The sequence below is a fragment of the Pan paniscus genome, chromosome 8 (genome assembly GCF_029289425.2).
Source record: "Pan paniscus chromosome 8, NHGRI_mPanPan1-v2.0_pri, whole genome shotgun sequence".
Classification (NCBI taxonomy): domain Eukaryota; kingdom Metazoa; phylum Chordata; class Mammalia; order Primates; family Hominidae; genus Pan; species Pan paniscus.
In genome coordinates, this window is record NC_073257.2 from 2195705 (window position 1) to 2220334 (window position 24630).

Sequence of the window (24630 nt, forward strand, 5' to 3'; positions counted from 1 at the left end):
AATATCTACACAGCCATCTGTATATACATGGAAATATCTACACCGCTATCTGTATAAACATGGAAATAACTACACCGCTATTTGTATAAACAAGGAAATATCTACACTGTGATCTGTATAAACATGGAAATATCTTCACCACCATCTCTATAAATATGGAAATATCTACACCCCTAACTGTATAAACATGGAAATATCCACACCGCTATCTCTATAAACATGGAAATATCTACACTGCGGTCTGTATAAACATGGAAATATCTACACCGTTATCTGTATAAACATGGAAATATCTACACAGCTATCTCTATAAACATGGAAATATCTACACCGCCATCTGTATAAACATGGAGATACCTACGAAGTCATCTGTATAAACATGGAAATATCCACAAAGCCATCTGTATAAACATGGAAATATCTACACAGCCATCTGTATATACATGGAAATATCTACACCGCTATCTGTATAAACATGGAAATATCTGCACTGCTATCTCTATAAACATGGAAATATCTGCACTGCCATCTGTAAAAACATGGAAATACCTATACAGTCATCTGTATAAACATGGAAATATCTACACTGCTATCTCTATAAACATGGAAATATCTACACTGCCATCTCTATAAACATGAAAATATCTACACTGCCATCTCCATAAACATGGAACTAACTACTCCACCATCTGTATAAACATGGAAACAACTACACCGCCATCTGTGTGAATAAGGAAATATCTACAATGCCATCTGTATAAAGATATAAATATCTGCACCGCGAGCTGTATAAACATGGAAATATCTACATCGCTATCTGTATAAACGTGGAAACACCAACACCGCTATCGGTATAAACATGGAAATATCTACAACGCCATCTATATAAACATGGAAATATCTACACCGCTATGTCTATAAACATGGAAATAACTACACCGCTATCTCTATAAACATGGAAATATCTACACCGCTATCTGTATAAACATGGAAATATCTACACCGCTATCTGTATAAACATGGAAATATCTACACTTCTCTCTATATAAACATGGAAATATCTACACCGTGATCTGTATAAACATGGAAATATCTACACCGCGATCTGTATAAACATGGAAATATCTTCAATACGATCTGTATAAACATGGAAATATCTACACCGCTATCTGTATAAACATGGTAATATCTACACCGCTATCTGTATAAACATGGTAATATCTACACCACCATCTATATAAACATGGAAATATCTACGCCGCCATCTGTATAAACATGGAAATATCTACAATGCCATCTGTAGAAAGATGGAAATATCTACACCGCAATCTGTGTAAAGATGGAAATATCTGCACCGATATCTGTAAAAATATGGAAATATCTACACCGCTATCTGTATAAACATGGAAATATCTACACCGCTATCTGTATAAACATGGAAATATCTACACCGCGATCTGTATAAACATGGAAATATCTACACCGCTATCTGTACAAACGTGGAAATATCTACACCGCCATCTGTATAAACATGGAGATAGCTACGAAGTCATCTGTATAAACATGGAAATATCTACAAAGCCATCTGTATAAACATGGAAATATCTACACAGCCATCTGTATATACATGGAAATATCTACACCGCTATCTGTATAAACATGGAAATAACTACACCGCTATTTGTATAAACAAGGAAATATCTACACTGTAATCTGTATAAACATGGAAATATTTTCACCGCCATCTCTATAAACATGGAAATATCTACACCCCTATCTGTATAAACATGGAAATATCCTCACCGCTATCTCTATAAACATGGAAATATCTACACTGCGGTCTGTATAAACATGGAAATATCTACACCGGTATCTGTATAAACATGGAAATATATACACCGCTATCTGTATAAAGATGGAAATATCTGCACTGCTATCTCTATAAACATGGAAATATCTACAAAGCCATCTGTATAAACATGGAAATACCTACACAGTCATGTGTAGGAACATGGAAATATCTACACTGCCGTCTGTATAAACTTAGAAATATCTACAGAGTCCTCTGTATAATTATGGAAATATCTGCATAGGCATCTGTATAAACATGGAAATATCTGCACCGCTATCTGTATAAACATGGAAATACCTACACCGCTGTCTCTATAAACATGGAAATATGTACACCAGTATGTGTATAAACATGGAAATATCTCCACTGCTGTCTGTATAAACATGGAAATATCTCCACCGTTATGTGTATAAACATGGAAATATCTACAGCACCATCTCTATAAACATTGAAATTTCTACACTGCCATCTGTAAAAACATGGAAATATCTACACAGTCATCTGAATAAACATGGAAATATCTACACCACCATATGTATAAACATGGAAATAGCTACAATACCATCTGTATACACATGGAAATATCTACACAGACATCTGAATAAATATGGAAATATCTACACAGCCAGATGTATAAACATGGAAATATCTACACTGCCATCTGTAGAAAGATGAATATATCTACACCACTATCTCTATAAATATGGAAATATGTACACCGCCATCTCTATCAACATGAAAATATCTACACTGCCATCTCCATAAAGATGGAAGTATCTACTCCGCCATGTGTATAAACACGGAAATATCTACACCACCATCTGTGTAAATATGGAAATAACTACACCGCTATCTGTATAAACATGGAAATATCTACACCGCCATCTGCACGTCCATGGAAATATCTACGCTGCCATCTGTATAAACATAGAAATATCTACACGGCCATCTGTGTATAGATGGAAATATCAACATCGCCATCTGTACAAACATGGAAATATCTACACTGCTATCTCTATAAACATGGAAATATCTGCACTGCCATCTGTGAAAACATGGAAATACCTATACAGTCATCTGTATAAACATGGAAATATCTACAATGCCATCTGTATACACATGGAAATATCTACACATCCATCTGTATAAACATGTAAGTATCTACACTGCTATCTCTATAAACATGGAAATATCTACACCGCAATCTCTATTAACATGAAAATATCTACACTGCCATCTCCATAAACATGGAACTAACTACTCCACCATCTGTATAAACATGGAAATATCTACACCGCCATCTGTTTGAATAAGGAAATATCTACAATGCCATCTGTATAAAGATATAAATATCTGCACCGCGAGCTGTATAAACATGGAAATATCTACACCGCTATCTGTATAAACATGGAAATATCTACAATTCTCTCTGTATAAACATGGAAATATCTACACCGTGATCTGTATAAACATGGAAATATCTACACTGCTATCTGTATAAAGATGGAAATTTCTACACAGCTATCTCTATAAACATGGAAATACCTACACCGCCATCTGTATAAACATGGAGATACCTACGAAGTCATCTGTATAAACATGGAAACATCTACAAAGCCATCTGTATAAACATGGAAACATCTACACCGCCATCTGTTTGAATGAGGAAATATCTACAATGCCATCTGTATAAAGATATAAATATCTGCACCGCGAACTCTATAAACATGGAAATATCTACATCGCCATCTGTTTAAACGTGGAAACACCAAAACCGCTATCGGTATAAACATGGAAATATCTACAACGCCATCTATATAAACATGGAAATATCTACACCGCTGTCTATAAACATGGAAATACATACACCGCTATCTCTATAAACATGGAAATATCTACACCGCTATCTGTATAAACATGGAAATATCTACACCGCTATCTGTATAAACATGGAAATACCTTCACTGCGGTCTGTATAAACATGGAAATATCAACACCGGTATCTGTATAAACATGGAAATATCTACACCACGATCTGTATAAACATGGAAATATATACACCGCTATCTGTATAAACATGGAAATATCTGCACTGTTATATCTATAAACATGGAAATACCTACAAAGCCATCTGTATAAACATGGAAATACCTACACAGTCATGTGTAGGAACGTGGAAATACCTACACAGCCCTCTGTATAAATATGGAAATATCTGCATAGGCATCTGTATAAACATGGAAATATCTGCACCGCTATCTGTATAAACATGGAAATACCTACACCGCTGTCTCTATAAACATGGAAATATGTACACCGCTATGTGTATAAACATGGAAATATCTCCACTGTTGTCTGTATCAACATGGAAATATCTCCACCGTTATCTGTATAAACATGGAAATATCTACAGCACCATCTCTATAAACATTGAAATATCTACACTGCCATCTGTAAAAACATGGAAATATCTGCACAGTCATCTGAATAAACATGGAAATATCTACACCACCATATGTATAAACATGGACATAGCTACAATACCATCTGTATACACATGGAAATATCTACACAGATATCTGTATAAATATGGAAAAATCTACACAGCCAGATGTATAAACATGGAAATATCTACACTGCCATCTGTAGAAAGATGAATATATCTACACCACTATCTCTATAAATATGGAAAAATGTACACCGCCATCTCTATAAACTTGAAAATATCTACACTGCCATCTCCATAAAGATGGAAGTATCTACTCCGCCATGTGTAAAACACGGAAATATCTTCACCACCATCTGTGTAAACATGGAAATATCTACACCGCTATCTGTATAAACATGGAAATATCTACACCGCCATCTGCACGTCCGTGGAAATATCTACGCCGCCATCTGTATAAACATGGAAATATCTACACGGCCTTCTGTGTATAGATGGAAAGAACAACATCGCCATCTGTACAAACATGGAAATATCTACACTGCTATCTCTATAAACGTGGAAATATCTGCACTGCCATCTGAAAAAACATGGAAATACCTATACAGTCATCTGTATAAACATGGAAATATCTACAATTCCATCTGTATACACATGGAAATATCTACATAGGCATGTGTATAAACATGTAAATATCTACACTGCTATCTCTATAAACATGGAAATATCTACACCGCCATCTCTATAAACATGAAAATATCTACACTGCCATCTCCATAAACATGGAACTAACTACTCCACCATCTGTATAAACAAGGAAACATCTACACCGCCATCTGTGTGAATAAGGAAATATCTACAATGCCATCTGTATAAGGATATAAATATCTGCACCGCGAGCTGTATAAACATGGAAATATCTACATCGCTATCTGTATAAACGTGGAAACACCAACACCGCTATCAGTATAAACATGGAAATATCTACAATGCCATCTGTACGTCCATGGAAATATCTACGCCGCCATCTGTATAAACATGGAAATATCTACACGGCCATCTGTGTATAGATGGAAATATCAACATCGCCATCTGTACAAACATGGAAATATCTACACCGCTATCTCTATAAACATGGAAATATCTGCACTGCCATCTGTAAAAACATGGAAATACCTATACAGTCATCTGTATAAACATGGAAATATCTACAATGCCATCTGTATACACATGGAAAAATCTACACAGCCATCTGTATAAACATGTAAATATCTACACTGCTATCTCTATAAACATGGAAATATCTACACCGCCATCTGTATAAACATGAGTATATCTACACTGCCATCTCCATGAACATGGAACTAACTACTCCACCATCAGTATAAACATGGAAACATCCACACCGCCATCTGTGTGAATAAGGAAATATCTACAATGCCATCTGTATAAAGATATAAATATCTGCACCGCGAGCTGTATAAACATGGAAATATCTACGTCGCTATCTGTATAAACGTGGAAACACCAACACCGCTATCGGTATAAACATGGAAATATCTACAACGCCATCTATATAAACATGGAAATATCTACACCGCCATCTGTATAAACATGGAAATATCTACAATGCCATCGGTAGAAAGATGGAAATATCTACACCGCAATCTGTGTAAACATGGAAATATCTACACCGATATCTGTAAAAACATGGAAATATCTACACCGCTATCTGTATAAACATGGAAATATCTACACCGCTATCTGTATAAACATGGAAATATCTACACCGCGATCTGTATAAACATGGAAATATCTACACCGCTATCTGTATATACATGGAAATATCTACACAGCTATCTCTATAAACATGGAAATATCTACACCGCCATCTGTATAAACATGGAGATACCTACGAAGTCATCTGTATAAACATGGAAATATCCACAAAGCCATCTGTATAAACATGGAAATATCTACACAGCCATCTGTATATACATGGAAATATCTACACCGCTATCTGTATAAACATGGAAATAACTACACCGCTATTTGTATAAACAAGGAAATATCTACACTGTGATCTGTATAAACATGGAAATATCTTCACCACCATCTCTATAAATATGGAAATATCTACACCCCTAACTGTATAAACATGGAAATATCCACACCGCTATCTCTATAAACATGGAAATATCTACACTGCGGTCTGTATAAACATGGAAATATCTACACCGTTATCTGTATAAACATGGAAATATCTACACAGCTATCTCTATAAACATGGAAATATCTACACCGCCATCTGTATAAACATGGAGATACCTACGAAGTCATCTGTATAAACATGGAAATATCCACAAAGCCATCTGTATAAACATGGAAATATCTACACAGCCATCTGTATATACATGGAAATATCTACACCGCTATCTGTATAAACATGGAAATATCTGCACTGCTATCTCTATAAACATGGAAATATCTGCACTGCCATCTGTAAAAACATGGAAATACCTATACAGTCATCTGTATAAACATGGAAATATCTACACTGCTATCTCTATAAACATGGAAATATCTACACTGCCATCTCTATAAACATGAAAATATCTACACTGCCATCTCCATAAACATGGAACTAACTACTCCACCATCTGTATAAACATGGAAACAACTACACCGCCATCTGTGTGAATAAGGAAATATCTACAATGCCATCTGTATAAAGATATAAATATCTGCACCGCGAGCTGTATAAACATGGAAATATCTACATCGCTATCTGTATAAACGTGGAAACACCAACACCGCTATCGGTATAAACATGGAAATATCTACAACGCCATCTATATAAACATGGAAATATCTACACCGCTATGTCTATAAACATGGAAATAACTACACCGCTATCTCTATAAACATGGAAATATCTACACCGCTATCTGTATAAACATGGAAATATCTACACCGCTATCTGTATAAACATGGAAATATCTACACTTCTCTCTATATAAACATGGAAATATCTACACCGTGATCTGTATAAACATGGAAATATCTACACCGCGATCTGTATAAACATGGAAATATCTTCAATACGATCTGTATAAACATGGAAATATCTACACCGCTATCTGTATAAACATGGTAATATCTACACCGCTATCTGTATAAACATGGTAATATCTACACCACCATCTATATAAACATGGAAATATCTACGCCGCCATCTGTATAAACATGGAAATATCTACAATGCCATCTGTAGAAAGATGGAAATATCTACACCGCAATCTGTGTAAAGATGGAAATATCTGCACCGATATCTGTAAAAATATGGAAATATCTACACCGCTATCTGTATAAACATGGAAATATCTACACCGCTATCTGTATAAACATGGAAATATCTACACCGCGATCTGTATAAACATGGAAATATCTACACCGCTATCTGTACAAACATGGAAATATCTACACCACCATCTGTATAAACATGGAGATAGCTACGAAGTCATCTGTATAAACATGGAAATATCTACAAAGCCATCTGTATAAACATGGAAATATCTACACAGCCATCTGTATATACATGGAAATATCTACACCGCTATCTGTATAAACATGGAAATAACTACACCGCTATTTGTATAAACAAGGAAATATCTACACTGTAATCTGTATAAACATGGAAATATTTTCACCGCCATCTCTATGAACATGGAAATATCTACACCCCTATCTGTATAAACATGGAAATATCCTCACCGCTATCTCTATAAACATGGAAATATCTACACTGCGGTCTGTATAAACATGGAAATATCTACACCGGTATCTGTATAAACATGGAAATATATACACCGCTATCTGTATAAAGATGGAAATATCTGCACTGCTATCTCTATAAACATGGAAATATCTACAAAGCCATCTGTATAAACATGGAAATACCTACACAGTCATGTGTAGGAACATGGAAATATCTACACTGCCGTCTGTATAAACTTAGAAATATCTACAGAGTCCTCTGTATAATTATGGAAATATCTGCATAGGCATCTGTATAAACATGGAAATATCTGCACCGCTATCTGTATAAACATGGAAATACCTACACCGCTGTCTCTATAAACATGGAAATATGTACACCAGTATGTGTATAAACATGGAAATATCTCCACTGCTGTCTGTATAAACATGGAAATATCTCCACCGTTATGTGTATAAACATGGAAATATCTACAGCACCATCTCTATAAACATTGAAATTTCTACACTGCCATCTGTAAAAACATGGAAATATCTACACAGTCATCTGAATAAACATGGAAATATCTACACCACCATATGTATAAACATGGAAATAGCTACAATACCATCTGTATACACATGGAAATATCTACACAGACATCTGAATAAATATGGAAATATCTACACAGCCAGATGTATAAACATGGAAATATCTACACTGCCATCTGTAGAAAGATGAATATATCTACACCACTATCTCTATAAATATGGAAATATGTACACCGCCATCTCTATCAACATGAAAATATCTACACTGCCATCTCCATAAAGATGGAAGTATCTACTCCGCCATGTGTATAAACACGGAAATATCTACACCACCATCTGTGTAAATATGGAAATAACTACACCGCTATCTGTATAAACATGGAAATATCTACACCGCCATCTGCACGTCCATGGAAATATCTACGCTGCCATCTGTATAAACATAGAAATATCTACACGGCCATCTGTGTATAGATGGAAATATCAACATCGCCATCTGTACAAACATGGAAATATCTACACTGCTATCTCTATAAACATGGAAATATCTGCACTGCCATCTGTGAAAACATGGAAATACCTATACAGTCATCTGTATAAACATGGAAATATCTACAATGCCATCTGTATACACATGGAAATATCTACACATCCATCTGTATAAACATGTAAGTATCTACACTGCTATCTCTATAAACATGGAAATATCTACACCGCAATCTCTATTAACATGAAAATATCTACACTGCCATCTCCATAAACATGGAACTAACTACTCCACCATCTGTATAAACATGGAAATATCTACACCGCCATCTGTTTGAATAAGGAAATATCTACAATGCCATCTGTATAAAGATATAAATATCTGCACCGCGAGCTGTATAAACATGGAAATATCTACACCGCTATCTGTATAAACATGGAAATATCTACAATTCTCTCTGTATAAACATGGAAATATCTACACCGTGATCTGTATAAACATGGAAATATCTACACCGCTATCTGTATAAAGATGGAAATTTCTACACAGCTATCTCTATAAACATGGAAATACCTACACCGCCATCTGTATAAACATGGAGATACCTACGAAGTCATCTGTATAAACATGGAAATATCTACAAAGCCATCTGTATAAACATGGAAACATCTACACCGCCATCTGTTTGAATGAGGAAATATCTACAATGCCATCTGTATAAAGATATAAATATCTGCACCGCGAACTCTATAAACATGGAAATATCTACATCGCCATCTGTTTAAACGTGGAAACACCAAAACCGCTATCGGTATAAACATGGAAATATCTACAACGCCATCTATATAAACATGGAAATATCTACACCGCTGTCTATAAACATGGAAATACATACACCGCTATCTCTATAAACATGGAAATATCTACACCGCTATCTGTATAAACATGGAAATATCTACACCGCTATCTGTATAAACATGGAAATATCTACACTTCTCTCTGTAAAAACATGGAAATATCTACACCGATATCTGTAAAAACATGGAAATATCTACACCGCTATCTCTATAAACATGGAAATATCTACACCACTATCTGTATAAACATGGAAATATCTACACCACAATCTGTATAAACATGGAAATATCTACAACACTATCAGTATAAACATGGAAATATCTACACAGCTATCTCTATAAACATGGAAATATCTACACCGCCATCTGTATAAACATGGAGATACCTACGAAGTCATCTGTATAAACATGGAAATATCTACAAACCATCTGTATAAACATGGAAATATCTACAAAGCCATCTGTATATACATGGAAATATCTACACCGCTATCTGTATAAACATGGAAATAACTACACCGCTATTTGTATAAACAAGGAAATATCTACACTGTGATCTGTATCAACAAGGAAATATCTTCACCGCCATCTCTATAAACATGGAAATATCTTCACCCCTATCTGTATAAACATGGAAATATCCACACCGCTATCTCTATAAACATGGAAATACCTTCACTGCGGTCTGTATAAACATGGAAATATCAACACCGGTATCTGTATAAACATGGAAATATCTACACCACGATCTGTATAAACATGGAAATATATACACCGCTATCTGTATAAACATGGAAATATCTGCACTGTTATATCTATAAACATGGAAATACCTACAAAGCCATCTGTATAAACATGGAAATACCTACACAGTCATGTGTAGGAACGTGGAAATACCTACACAGCCCTCTGTATAAATATGGAAATATCTGCATAGGCATCTGTATAAACATGGAAATATCTGCACCGCTATCTGTATAAACATGGAAATACCTACACCGCTGTCTCTATAAACATGGAAATATGTACACCGCTATGTGTATAAACATGGAAATATCTCCACTGTTGTCTGTATCAACATGGAAATATCTCCACCGTTATCTGTATAAACATGGAAATATCTACAGCACCATCTCTATAAACATTGAAATATCTACACTGCCATCTGTAAAAACATGGAAATATCTGCACAGTCATCTGAATAAACATGGAAATATCTACACCACCATATGTATAAACATGGACATAGCTACAATACCATCTGTATACACATGGAAATATCTACACAGATATCTGTATAAATATGGAAAAATCTACACAGCCAGATGTATAAACATGGAAATATCTACACTGCCATCTGTAGAAAGATGAATATATCTACACCACTATCTCTATAAATATGGAAAAATGTACACCGCCATCTCTATAAACTTGAAAATATCTACACTGCCATCTCCATAAAGATGGAAGTATCTACTCCGCCATGTGTAAAACACGGAAATATCTTCACCACCATCTGTGTAAACATGGAAATATCTACACCGCTATCTGTATAAACATGGAAATATCTACACCGCCATCTGCACGTCCGTGGAAATATCTACGCCGCCATCTGTATAAACATGGAAATATCTACACGGCCTTCTGTGTATAGATGGAAAGAACAACATCGCCATCTGTACAAACATGGAAATATCTACACTGCTATCTCTATAAACGTGGAAATATCTGCACTGCCATCTGAAAAAACATGGAAATACCTATACAGTCATCTGTATAAACATGGAAATATCTACAATTCCATCTGTATACACATGGAAATATCTACATAGGCATGTGTATAAACATGTAAATATCTACACTGCTATCTCTATAAACATGGAAATATCTACACCGCCATCTCTATAAACATGAAAATATCTACACTGCCATCTCCATAAACATGGAACTAACTACTCCACCATCTGTATAAACAAGGAAACATCTACACCGCCATCTGTGTGAATAAGGAAATATCTACAATGCCATCTGTATAAGGATATAAATATCTGCACCGCGAGCTGTATAAACATGGAAATATCTACATCGCTATCTGTATAAACGTGGAAACACCAACACCGCTATCAGTATAAACATGGAAATATCTACAATGCCATCTGTACGTCCATGGAAATATCTACGCCGCCATCTGTATAAACATGGAAATATCTACACGGCCATCTGTGTATAGATGGAAATATCAACATCGCCATCTGTACAAACATGGAAATATCTACACCGCTATCTCTATAAACATGGAAATATCTGCACTGCCATCTGTAAAAACATGGAAATACCTATACAGTCATCTGTATAAACATGGAAATATCTACAATGCCATCTGTATACACATGGAAAAATCTACACAGCCATCTGTATAAACATGTAAATATCTACACTGCTATCTCTATAAACATGGAAATATCTACACCGCCATCTGTATAAACATGAGTATATCTACACTGCCATCTCCATGAACATGGAACTAACTACTCCACCATCAGTATAAACATGGAAACATCCACACCGCCATCTGTGTGAATAAGGAAATATCTACAATGCCATCTGTATAAAGATATAAATATCTGCACCGCGAGCTGTATAAACATGGAAATATCTACGTCGCTATCTGTATAAACGTGGAAACACCAACACCGCTATCGGTATAAACATGGAAATATCTACAACGCCATCTATATAAACATGGAAATATCTACACCGCCATCTGTATAAACATGGAAATATCTACAATGCCATCGGTAGAAAGATGGAAATATCTACACCGCAATCTGTGTAAACATGGAAATATCTACACCGATATCTGTAAAAACATGGAAATATCTACACCGCTATCTGTATAAACATGGAAATATCTACACCGCTATCTGTATAAACATGGAAATATCTACACCGCGATCTGTATAAACATGGAAATATCTACACCGCTATCTGTATATACATGGAAATATCTACACAGCTATCTCTATAAACATGGAAATATCTACACCGCCATCTGTATAAACATGGAGATACCTACGAAGTCATCTGTATAAACATGGAAATATCCACAAAGCCATCTGTATAAACATGGAAATATCTACACAGCCATCTGTATATACATGGAAATATCTACACCGCTATCTGTATAAACATGGAAATAACTACACCGCTATTTGTATAAACAAGGAAATATCTACACTGTGATCTGTATAAACATGGAAATATCTTCACCACCATCTCTATAAATATGGAAATATCTACACCCCTAACTGTATAAACATGGAAATATCCACACCGCTATCTCTATAAACATGGAAATATCTACACTGCGGTCTGTATAAACATGGAAATATCTACACCGTTATCTGTATAAACATGGAAATATCTACACAGCTATCTCTATAAACATGGAAATATCTACACCGCCATCTGTATAAACATGGAGATACCTACGAAGTCATCTGTATAAACATGGAAATATCCACAAAGCCATCTGTATAAACATGGAAATATCTACACAGCCATCTGTATATACATGGAAATATCTACACCGCTATCTGTATAAACATGGAAATATCTGCACTGCTATCTCTATAAACATGGAAATATCTGCACTGCCATCTGTAAAAACATGGAAATACCTATACAGTCATCTGTATAAACATGGAAATATCTACACTGCTATCTCTATAAACATGGAAATATCTACACTGCCATCTCTATAAACATGAAAATATCTACACTGCCATCTCCATAAACATGGAACTAACTACTCCACCATCTGTATAAACATGGAAACAACTACACCGCCATCTGTGTGAATAAGGAAATATCTACAATGCCATCTGTATAAAGATATAAATATCTGCACCGCGAGCTGTATAAACATGGAAATATCTACATCGCTATCTGTATAAACGTGGAAACACCAACACCGCTATCGGTATAAACATGGAAATATCTACAACGCCATCTATATAAACATGGAAATATCTACACCGCTATGTCTATAAACATGGAAATAACTACACCGCTATCTCTATAAACATGGAAATATCTACACCGCTATCTGTATAAACATGGAAATATCTACACCGCTATCTGTATAAACATGGAAATATCTACACTTCTCTCTGTATAAACATGGAAATATCTACACCGTGATCTGTATAAACATGGAAATATATACACCGCGATCTGTATAAACATTTAAATATCTTCAATACGATCTGTATAAACATGGAAATATCTACACCGCTATCTGTATAAACATGGTAATATCTACACCGCTATCTGTATAAACATGGTAATATCTACACCACCATCTATATAAACATGGAAATATCTACGCCGCCATCTGTATAAACATGGAAATATCTACAATGCCATCTGTAGAAAGATGGAAATATCTACACCGCAATCTGTGTAAAGATGGAAATATCTACACCGATATCTGTAAAAATATGGAAATATCTACACCGCTATCTGTATAAACATGGAAATATCTACACCGCTATCTGTATAAACATGGAAATATCTACACCGCGATCTGTATAAACATGGAAATATCTACACCGCTATCTGTACAAACATGGAAATATCTACACCGCCATCTGTATAAACATGGAGATACCTACGAAGTCATCTGTATAAACATGGAAATATCTACAAAGCCATCTGTATAAACATGGAAATATCTACACAGCCATCTGTATATACATGGAAATATCTACACCGCTATCTGTATAAACATGGAAATAACTACACCGCTATTTGTATAAACAAGGAAATATCTACACTGTAATCTGTATAAACATGGAAATATTTTCACCGCCATCTCTATAAACATGGAAATATCTACACCCCTATCTGTATAAACATGGAAATATCCTCACCGCTATCTCTATAAACATGGAAATATCTACACTGCGGTCTGTATAAACATGGAAATATCTACACCGGTATCTGTATAAACATGGAAATATATACACCGCTATCTGTATAAAGATGGAAATATCTGCACTGCTATCTCTATATACATGGAAATATCTACAAAGCCATCTGTATAAACATGGAAATACCTACACAGTCATGTGTAGGAACCTGGAAATATCTACACTGCCGTCTGTATAAACTTAAAAATATCTACACAGTCCTCTGTATAAATATGGAAATATCTGCATAGGCATCTGTATAAACATGGAAATATCTGCACCGCTATCTGTATAAACATGGAAATACCTACACCGCTGTCTCTAAAAACATGGAAATATGTACACCAGTATGTGTATAAACATGGAAATATCTCCACTGCTGTCTGTATAAACATGGAAATATCTCCACCGCTATCTCTATAAACATGGAAATATCTACACTGCGGTCTGTATAAACATGGAAATATCTACACCGGTATCTGTATAAACATGGAAATATATACACCGCTATCTGTATAAAGATGGAAATATCTGCACTGCTATCTCTATAAACATGGAAATATCTACAAAGCCATCTGTATAAACATGGAAATACCTACACAGTCATGTGTAGGAACATGGAAATATCTACACTGCCGTCTGTATAAACTTAGAAATAGCTACACAGTCCTCTGTATAAATATGGAAATATCTGCATAGGCATCTGTATAAACATGGAAATATCTGCACCGCTATCTGTATAAACATGGAAATACCTACACCGCTGTCTCTATAAACATGGAAATATGTACACCAGTATGTGTATAAACATGGAAATATCTACACCGCTATCTGTATAAACATGGAAATTTCTACACAGCTATCTCTATAAACATGGAAATACCTACACCGCCATCTGTATAAACATGGAGATACCTACGAAGTCATCTGTATAAACATGGAAATATCTACAAAGCCATCTGTATAAACATGGAAACATCTACACCGCCATCTGTTTGAATGAGGAAATATCTACAATGCCATCTGTATAAAGATATAAATATCTGCACCGCGAACTGTATAAACATGGAAATATCTACATCGCTATCTGTATAAACGTGGAAACACCAAAACCTCTATCGGTATAAACATGGAAATATCTACAACGCCATCTATATAAACATGGAAATATCTACACCGCTATGTCTATAAACATGGAAATACATACACCGCTATCTCTATAAACATGGAAATATCTACACCGCTATCTGTATAAACATGGAAATATCTACACCGCTATCTGTATAAACATGGAAATATCTACACTTCTCTCTGTAAAAACATGGAAATAGCTACACCGTGATCTGTATAAACATGGAAATATCTACACCGCGATCTGTATAAACATGGAAATATCTACACCGCTATCTGTATAAACATGGAAATATCTACACAGCTATCTCTATAAACATGGAAATATCTACACCGCCATCTGTAAAAACATGGAGATACCTACGAAGTCATCTGTATAAACATGGAAATATCTACAAAGCCATCTGTATAAACATGGAAACATCTACACCGCCATCTGTTTGAATAAGGAAATATCTACATTGCCATCTGTATAAAGATATAAATATGTGCACCGCGAGCTGTATAAACATGGAAATATCTACATCGCTCTCTGTATAAACGTGGAAACACCAACACCGCTATCAGTATAAACATGGAAATATCTACAACGCCATCTATATAAACTTGGAAATATCTACACCGCCATCTGTATAAACATGGAAATATCTACACCACGATCTGTATAAACATTGAAATATCCTCAATACGATCTGTATAAACATGGAAATATCTACACCGCTATCTGTATAAACATGGTAATATCTACACCGCTATCTGTATAAACATGGTAATATCTACACCACCATCTATATAAACATGGAAATATCTACACCGCCATCTGTATAAACATGGAAATATCTACAATGCCATCTGTAGAAAGATGGAAATATCTACACCGCAATCTGTGTAAACATGGAAATATCTACACCGATATCTGTAAAAATATGGAAATATCTACACCGCTATCTGTATAAACATGGAAATATCTACACCACTATCTGTATAAACATGGAAATATCTACACCACAATCTGTATAAACATGGAAATATCTACAACACTATCAGTATAAACATGGAAATATCTACACAGCTATCTCTATAAACATGGAAATATCTACACCGCCATCTGTATAAACATGGAGATACCTACGAAGTCATCTGTATAAACATGGAAATATCTACAAAGCCATCTGTATAAACATGGAAATATCTACACAGCCATCTGTATATACATGGAAATATCTACACCGCTATCTGTATAAACATGGAAATAACTACACCGCTATTTGTATAAACAAGGAAATATCTACACTGTGATCTGTATAAACAAGGAAATATCTTCACTGCCATCTCTATAAACATGGAAATACCTTCACCCCTATCTGTATAAACATGGAAATATCCACACCGCTATCTCTATAAACATGGAAATATCTTCACTGCGGTCTGTATAAACATGGAAATATCAACACCGGTATCTGTATAAACATGGAAATATCTACACCACGATCTGTATAAACATGGAAATATATACACCGCTATCTGTATAAACATGGAAATATCTGCACTGTTATCTCTATAAACATGGAAATACCTACAAAGCCATCTGCATAAACATGGAAATACCTACACAGTCATGTGTAGGAACGTGGAAATATCTACACAGCCCTCTGTATAAATATGGAAATATCTGCATAGGCATCTGTATAAACATGGAAATATCTGCACCGCTATCTGTATAAACATGGAAATACCTACACCGCTGTCTCTATAAACATGGAAATATGTACACCGCTATGTGTATAAACATGGAAATATCTCCACTGTTGTCTCTATCAACATGGAAATATCTCCACCGTTATCTGTATAAACATGGAAATATCTACAGCACCATCTCTATAAACATTGAAATATCTACACTGCCATCTGTAAAAACATGGAAATATCTGCACAGTCATCTGAATAAACATGGAAATAACTACACCACCATATGTATAAACATGGACATAGCTACAATACCATCTGTATACACATGGAAATATCTACACAGACATCTGTATAAATATGGAAAAATCTACACAGCCAGATGTATAAACATGGAAATATCTACACTGCCATCTGTAGAAAGATGAATATATCTACACCACTATATCTATAAATATGGAAAAATGTACACCGCCATCTCTATAAACTTGAAAATATCTACACTGCCATCTCCATAAAGATGGAAGTATCTACTCCGCCATGTGTATAAACACGGAAATACCTTCACCACCATCTGTGTAAACATGGAAATATCTACACCGCTATCTGTATAAACATGGAAATATCTACACCGCCATCTGCACGTCCGTGGAAATATCTACGCCGCCATCTGTATAAACATGGAAATATCTACACGGCCATCTGTGTATAGATGGAAAGACCAACATCGCCATCTGTACAAACCTGGAAATATCTACACTGCTATCTCTATAAACGTGGAAATATCTGCACTGCCATCTGAAAAAACATGGAAATACCTATACAGTCATCTGTATAAACATGGAAATATCTAAAATTCCATCTCTATACACATGGAAATATCTACATAGGCATCTGTATAAACATGTAAATATCTACACTGCTATCTCTATAAACATGGAAATATCTACACCGCCATCTCTATAAACATGAAAATATCTACACTGCCATCTCCATAAACATGGAACTAACTACTCCACCATCTGTATAAACAAGGAAACATCTACACCGCCATCTGTGTGAATAAGGAAATATCTACAATGCCATCTGTATAAAGATATAAATATCTGCACCGCGAGCTGTATAAACATGGAAATATCTGCACTGCTATCTCTATAAACATGGAAATATCTACAAAGCCATCTGTATAAACATGGAAATACCTACACAGTCATGTGTAGGAACATGGAAATATCTGCACTGCCGTCTGTATAAACTTAGAATAATCTACACAGCCCTCTGTATAAATATGGAAATATCTGCATAGGTATCTGTATAAACATGGAAATATATGCACCGCTATCTGTATAAACATGGAAATACCTACACCGCTGTCTCTGTAAACATGGAAATATGTACACCGCTATGTGTATAAACATGGAAATATCACCACTGTTTTCTGTATAAACATGGAAATATCTCCACCGTTATCTGTATAAACTTGGAAATATCTACAGCACCATCTCTATAAACATTGAAATATCTACACTGCCATCTGTAAAAACATGGAAATATCTGCACAGTCATCTGAATAAACATGGAAATATCTACACCACCATATGTATAAACATGGAAATAGCTACAATACCATCTGTATACACATGGAAATATGTACACAGACATCTGTATAAATATGGAAAAATCTACACAGCCAGATGTATAAACATGGAAATACCTACACTGCCATCTGTAGAAAGATGAATATATCTACACCACTATCTCTATAAATATGGAAATATGTACACCGCCATCTCTATAAACATGAAAATATCTACACTGCCATCTCCATAAAGATGGAAGTATCTACTCCGCCATGTGTATAAACACGGAAATATCTACGCCGCCATCTGTATAAACATGGAAATATCTACACGTCCATCTGTGTATAGATGGAAATATCAACATCGCCATCTGTACAAACATGGAAATATCTACACTGCTATCTCTATAAACATGGAAATATCTACACCGCCATCTCTATAAACATGAAAATATCTTCACGGCCATCTCCATAAACATGGAACAACTACTCCACCATCTGTATAAACATGGAAACATCTACACCGCCATCTGTGTGAATAAGGAAATATCTACAATGCCAGCGGTATAAAGATATAAATATCTGCAACGCGAGCTGTATAAACATGGAAATATCTACATCGCTATCTGTATAAACGTGGAAATACCAACAACGCTATCGGTATAAACATAGAAATATCTACACCGCTATCTGTATAAACATGGAAATATCTTCACCACGATCTGTATAAACATGGAAATATCTACACCGCTATCTGTATAAACATGGTAATATCTACACCACCATCTATATAAACATGGAAATATCTACACCGCCATCTGTATAAACATGGAAATATCTACAATGCCATCTGCAGAAAGATGGAAATATCTACACCGCAATCTGTGTAAACATGGAAATATCTACACCAATATCTGTAAAAACATGGAAATATATACACCGCTATCTGTATAAACATGGAAATATCTACACCACGATCTGTATAAACATGGAAATATCTACACCGCGATCTGTATAAACATGGAAATATCTACACCGCTATCTGTATAAACATGGAAATATCTACACAGCTATCTCTATAAACATGGAAATATCTACATCGCCATCTGTATAAACATGGAAATAGCTACAAAGTCATCTGTGTAAACATGGAAATATCTACACAGCCATCTGTATATACATAGAAATATCTACAACGCTATCTGTATAAACATGGAAATAACTACACCGCTATTTGTATAAACAAGGAAATATTTACACCGTGATCTGTATAAGCATGGAAATATCTAAACAGCCATCTCTATAAACACGGAAATATCTACACCCCTCTCTGTATAAACATGGAAATATCCACACAGCTATCTCTATAAACATGGAAAAATCAACACCGCTATCTCTATCAACCTGGAAATATCTACACCGCCATCTGTATAAACATGGTTATATCTACACCACCAGCAATATAAACATGGAAATATCTACACCGCAATCTGTATAAACATGGAAATATCTCCACTGCTATCTCTATAAACATCGAAATATCTACACCGCCATCTGTGTAAACATGGAAATACTTACAAAGTTATCTGTATAAACATGGAAATATCTACACCACCATCTGTATAAACATGGAAATATGTACAATGCCATCTGAATAAACATGGAAATATCTACAATGCCATCTGTATACACATGGAAATACCTACACGGCAATCTGTGTATAGATGGAAACATCAACATCGCCACCTGTACAAACATGGAAATATCTACACCGCTATCTCTATAAACATGGAAATACCTACACTGCGGTCTGTATAAACATGGAAATACCTACACCGGTATCTGTATAAACATGGAAATATCTACACAGCCATCTGTATAAACATGGAAATATCTACACCGCTATGTGTATAAACATGGAAATATCTACACTGCCATCTGTATAAACATAGAAATACCTACACAGCCCTCAGTATAAATATGGAAATATCTGCATAGGCATCTCTATAAACATGGAAATATCTGCACCGCTATCTGTATAAACATGGAAATACCTACACCGCTGTCTCTATAAACATGGAAATATGTACACCGCTATGTGTATAAACATGGAAATATCTCCTCTGCTGTCTGTATAAACATGGAAAAATCTCCATCGTTATCTGTATAAACATGGAAATATCTACAGCACCATCTCTATAAACATTGAAATATCTACACTGCCATCTGTAAAAACATGGAAATATCTACACAGTCATCTGAATAAACATGGAAATATCTACACCACCATATGTATAAACATGGAAATAGCTACAATACCATCTGTATACACATGGAAATATCTACACAGACATCTGTATAAATATGGAAATATCTACACAGCCAGATGTATAAACATGGAAATATCTTCACTGCCATCTGTAGAAAGATGAATATATCTACACCACTATCTCTATAATTATGGAAATATGTACACCGCCATCTCTATAAACATGAAAATATCTACACTGCCATCTCCATAAAGATGGAAGTATCTACTCCGCCATGTGTATAAACACGGAAATATCTACACCACCATCTGTGTAAACATGGAAATATCTACACCGCTATCTGTATAAACATGGAAATATCTACACCGCCATCTGCACGTCCATGGAAATATCTACGCCGCCATCTGTATAAACATGGAAATATCTACACGGCCATCTGTGTATAGATGGAAATATCAACATCGCCATCTGTACAGACATGGAAATATCTACACTGCTATCTCTATAAACATGGAAATATCTGCACTGCCATCTGTAAAAACATGGAAATACCTATACAGTCATCTGTATAAACATGGAAATATCTACAATGCCATCTGTATACACATGGAAATATCTACACAGCCATCTGTATAAACATGTAAATATCTACATTGCTATCTCTATAGACATGGAAATATCTACACCGCCATCTCTATAAACTTGAAAATATCTACACTGCCATCTCCATAAACATGGAACTAACTACTCCACCATCTGTATAAACATGGAAACATCTGCACCGCCATCTGTGTGAATAAGGAAATATCTACAATGCCGTCTGTATAAAGATATAAATATCTGCACCGGGAGCTGTATAAACATGGAAATATCTACATCGCTATCTGTATAAACGTGGAAACACCAACACCGCTATCGGTATAAACATGGAAATATCTACAACGCCATCTATATAAACATGGAAATATCTACACCGCTATGTCTATAAACATGGAAATACCTACACCGCTATCTCTATAAACATGGAAATATCTACACCGATATCTGTATAAACATGGAAATATCTACACCGCTATCTGTATAATCATGGAAATATCTACACTTCTCTCTGTATAAACATGGAAATATCTACACCGTGATCTGTATAAACATGGAAATATCTACACCGCGATCTGTATAAACATGGAAATAACTTCAATACGATCTGTATAAACATGGAAATATCTACACCGCGATCTGTATAAACATGGAAATATCTACACAGCTATCTCTATAAACATGGATATATCTACACCGTCATCTGTATAAACATGGAGATACCTACGAAGTCTTCTGTATAAACATGGAAATATCTACAAAGCCATCTGTATAAACATGGAAATATCTACACAGCCATCTGGATATACATGGAAATATCTACACCGCTATCTGTATAAACATGGAAATAACTACACCGCTATTTGTATAAACAAGGAAATATCTACATTGTGATCTGTATAAAACTGGAAATATCTTCACCACCATCTCTATAAATATGGAAATATCTACACCCCTTACTGTATAAACATGGAAATATCCACACCGCTATCTCTATAAACATGGAAATATCTACACTGCGGTCTGTATAAACATGGAAATATCTACACCGGTATCTGTATAAACATGGAAATATCTACACAGCTATCTCTATAAACATGGAAATATCTACACCGCCATCTGTATAAACATGGAGATACCTATGATGTCATCTGTATAAACATGGAAATATCCACAAAGCCATCTGTATAAACATGGAAATATCTACACAGCCATCTGTATATACATGGAAATATCTACACCGCTATCTGTATAAACATGGAAATATCTGCACTGCTATCTCTATAAACATGGAAATATCTACAAAGCCATCTGTATAAACATGGAAATACCTACACAGTCATGTGTAGGAACATGGAAATATCTACACTGCCGTCTGTATAAACTTAGAAATATCTACACAGCCCTCTGTATAAATATGGAAATATCTGCATAGGCATCTGTATAAACATGGAAATAACTGCACCGCTATCTGTATAAACATGGAAATACCTACACCGCTGTCTCTATAAACATGGAAGTATGTACACCGCTATGTATATAAACATGGAAATATCACCACTGCTGTCTGTATAAACATGGAAATATCTCCACTGATATCTGTATAAACATGGAAATATCTACAGCACCATCTCTATAAACATTGAAATATCTACACTGCCATCTGTAAAAACATGGAAATATCTACACAGTCATCTGAATAAACATGGAAATATCTACACCACCATATGTATAAACATGGAAATAGCTACAATACCATCTGTATACACATGGAAATATCTACACAGACATCTGTATAAATATGGAAGTATCTACACAGCCAGATGTATAAACATGGAAATATCTTCACTGCCATCTGTAGAAAGATGAATATATCTACACCACTATCTCTATAAATATGGAAATATGTACACCGCCATCTCTATAAACATGAAAATATCTACACTGCCATCTCCATAAAGATGGAAGTATCTACTCCGCCATGTGTATAAACACGGAAATATCTACACCACCATCTGTGTAAACATGGAAATATCTACACTGCTATCTGTATAAACATGGAAATATCTACACCGCCATCTGCACGTCCATGGAAATATCTACGCCGCCATCTGTATAAACATGGAAATATCTACACGGCCATCTGTGTATAGATGGAAATATCAACATCGCCATCTGTACAGACATGGAAATATCTACACTGCTATCTCTATAAACATGGAAATATCTGCACTGCCATCTGTAAAAACATGGAAATACCTATACAGTCATCTGTATAAACATGGAAATATCTACAATGCCATCTGTATACACATGGAAATATCTACACAGCCATCTGTATAAACATGTAAATATCTACATTGCTATCTCTATAAACATGGAAATATCTACACCGCCATCTCTATAAACTTGAAAATATCTACACTGCCATCTCCATAAACATG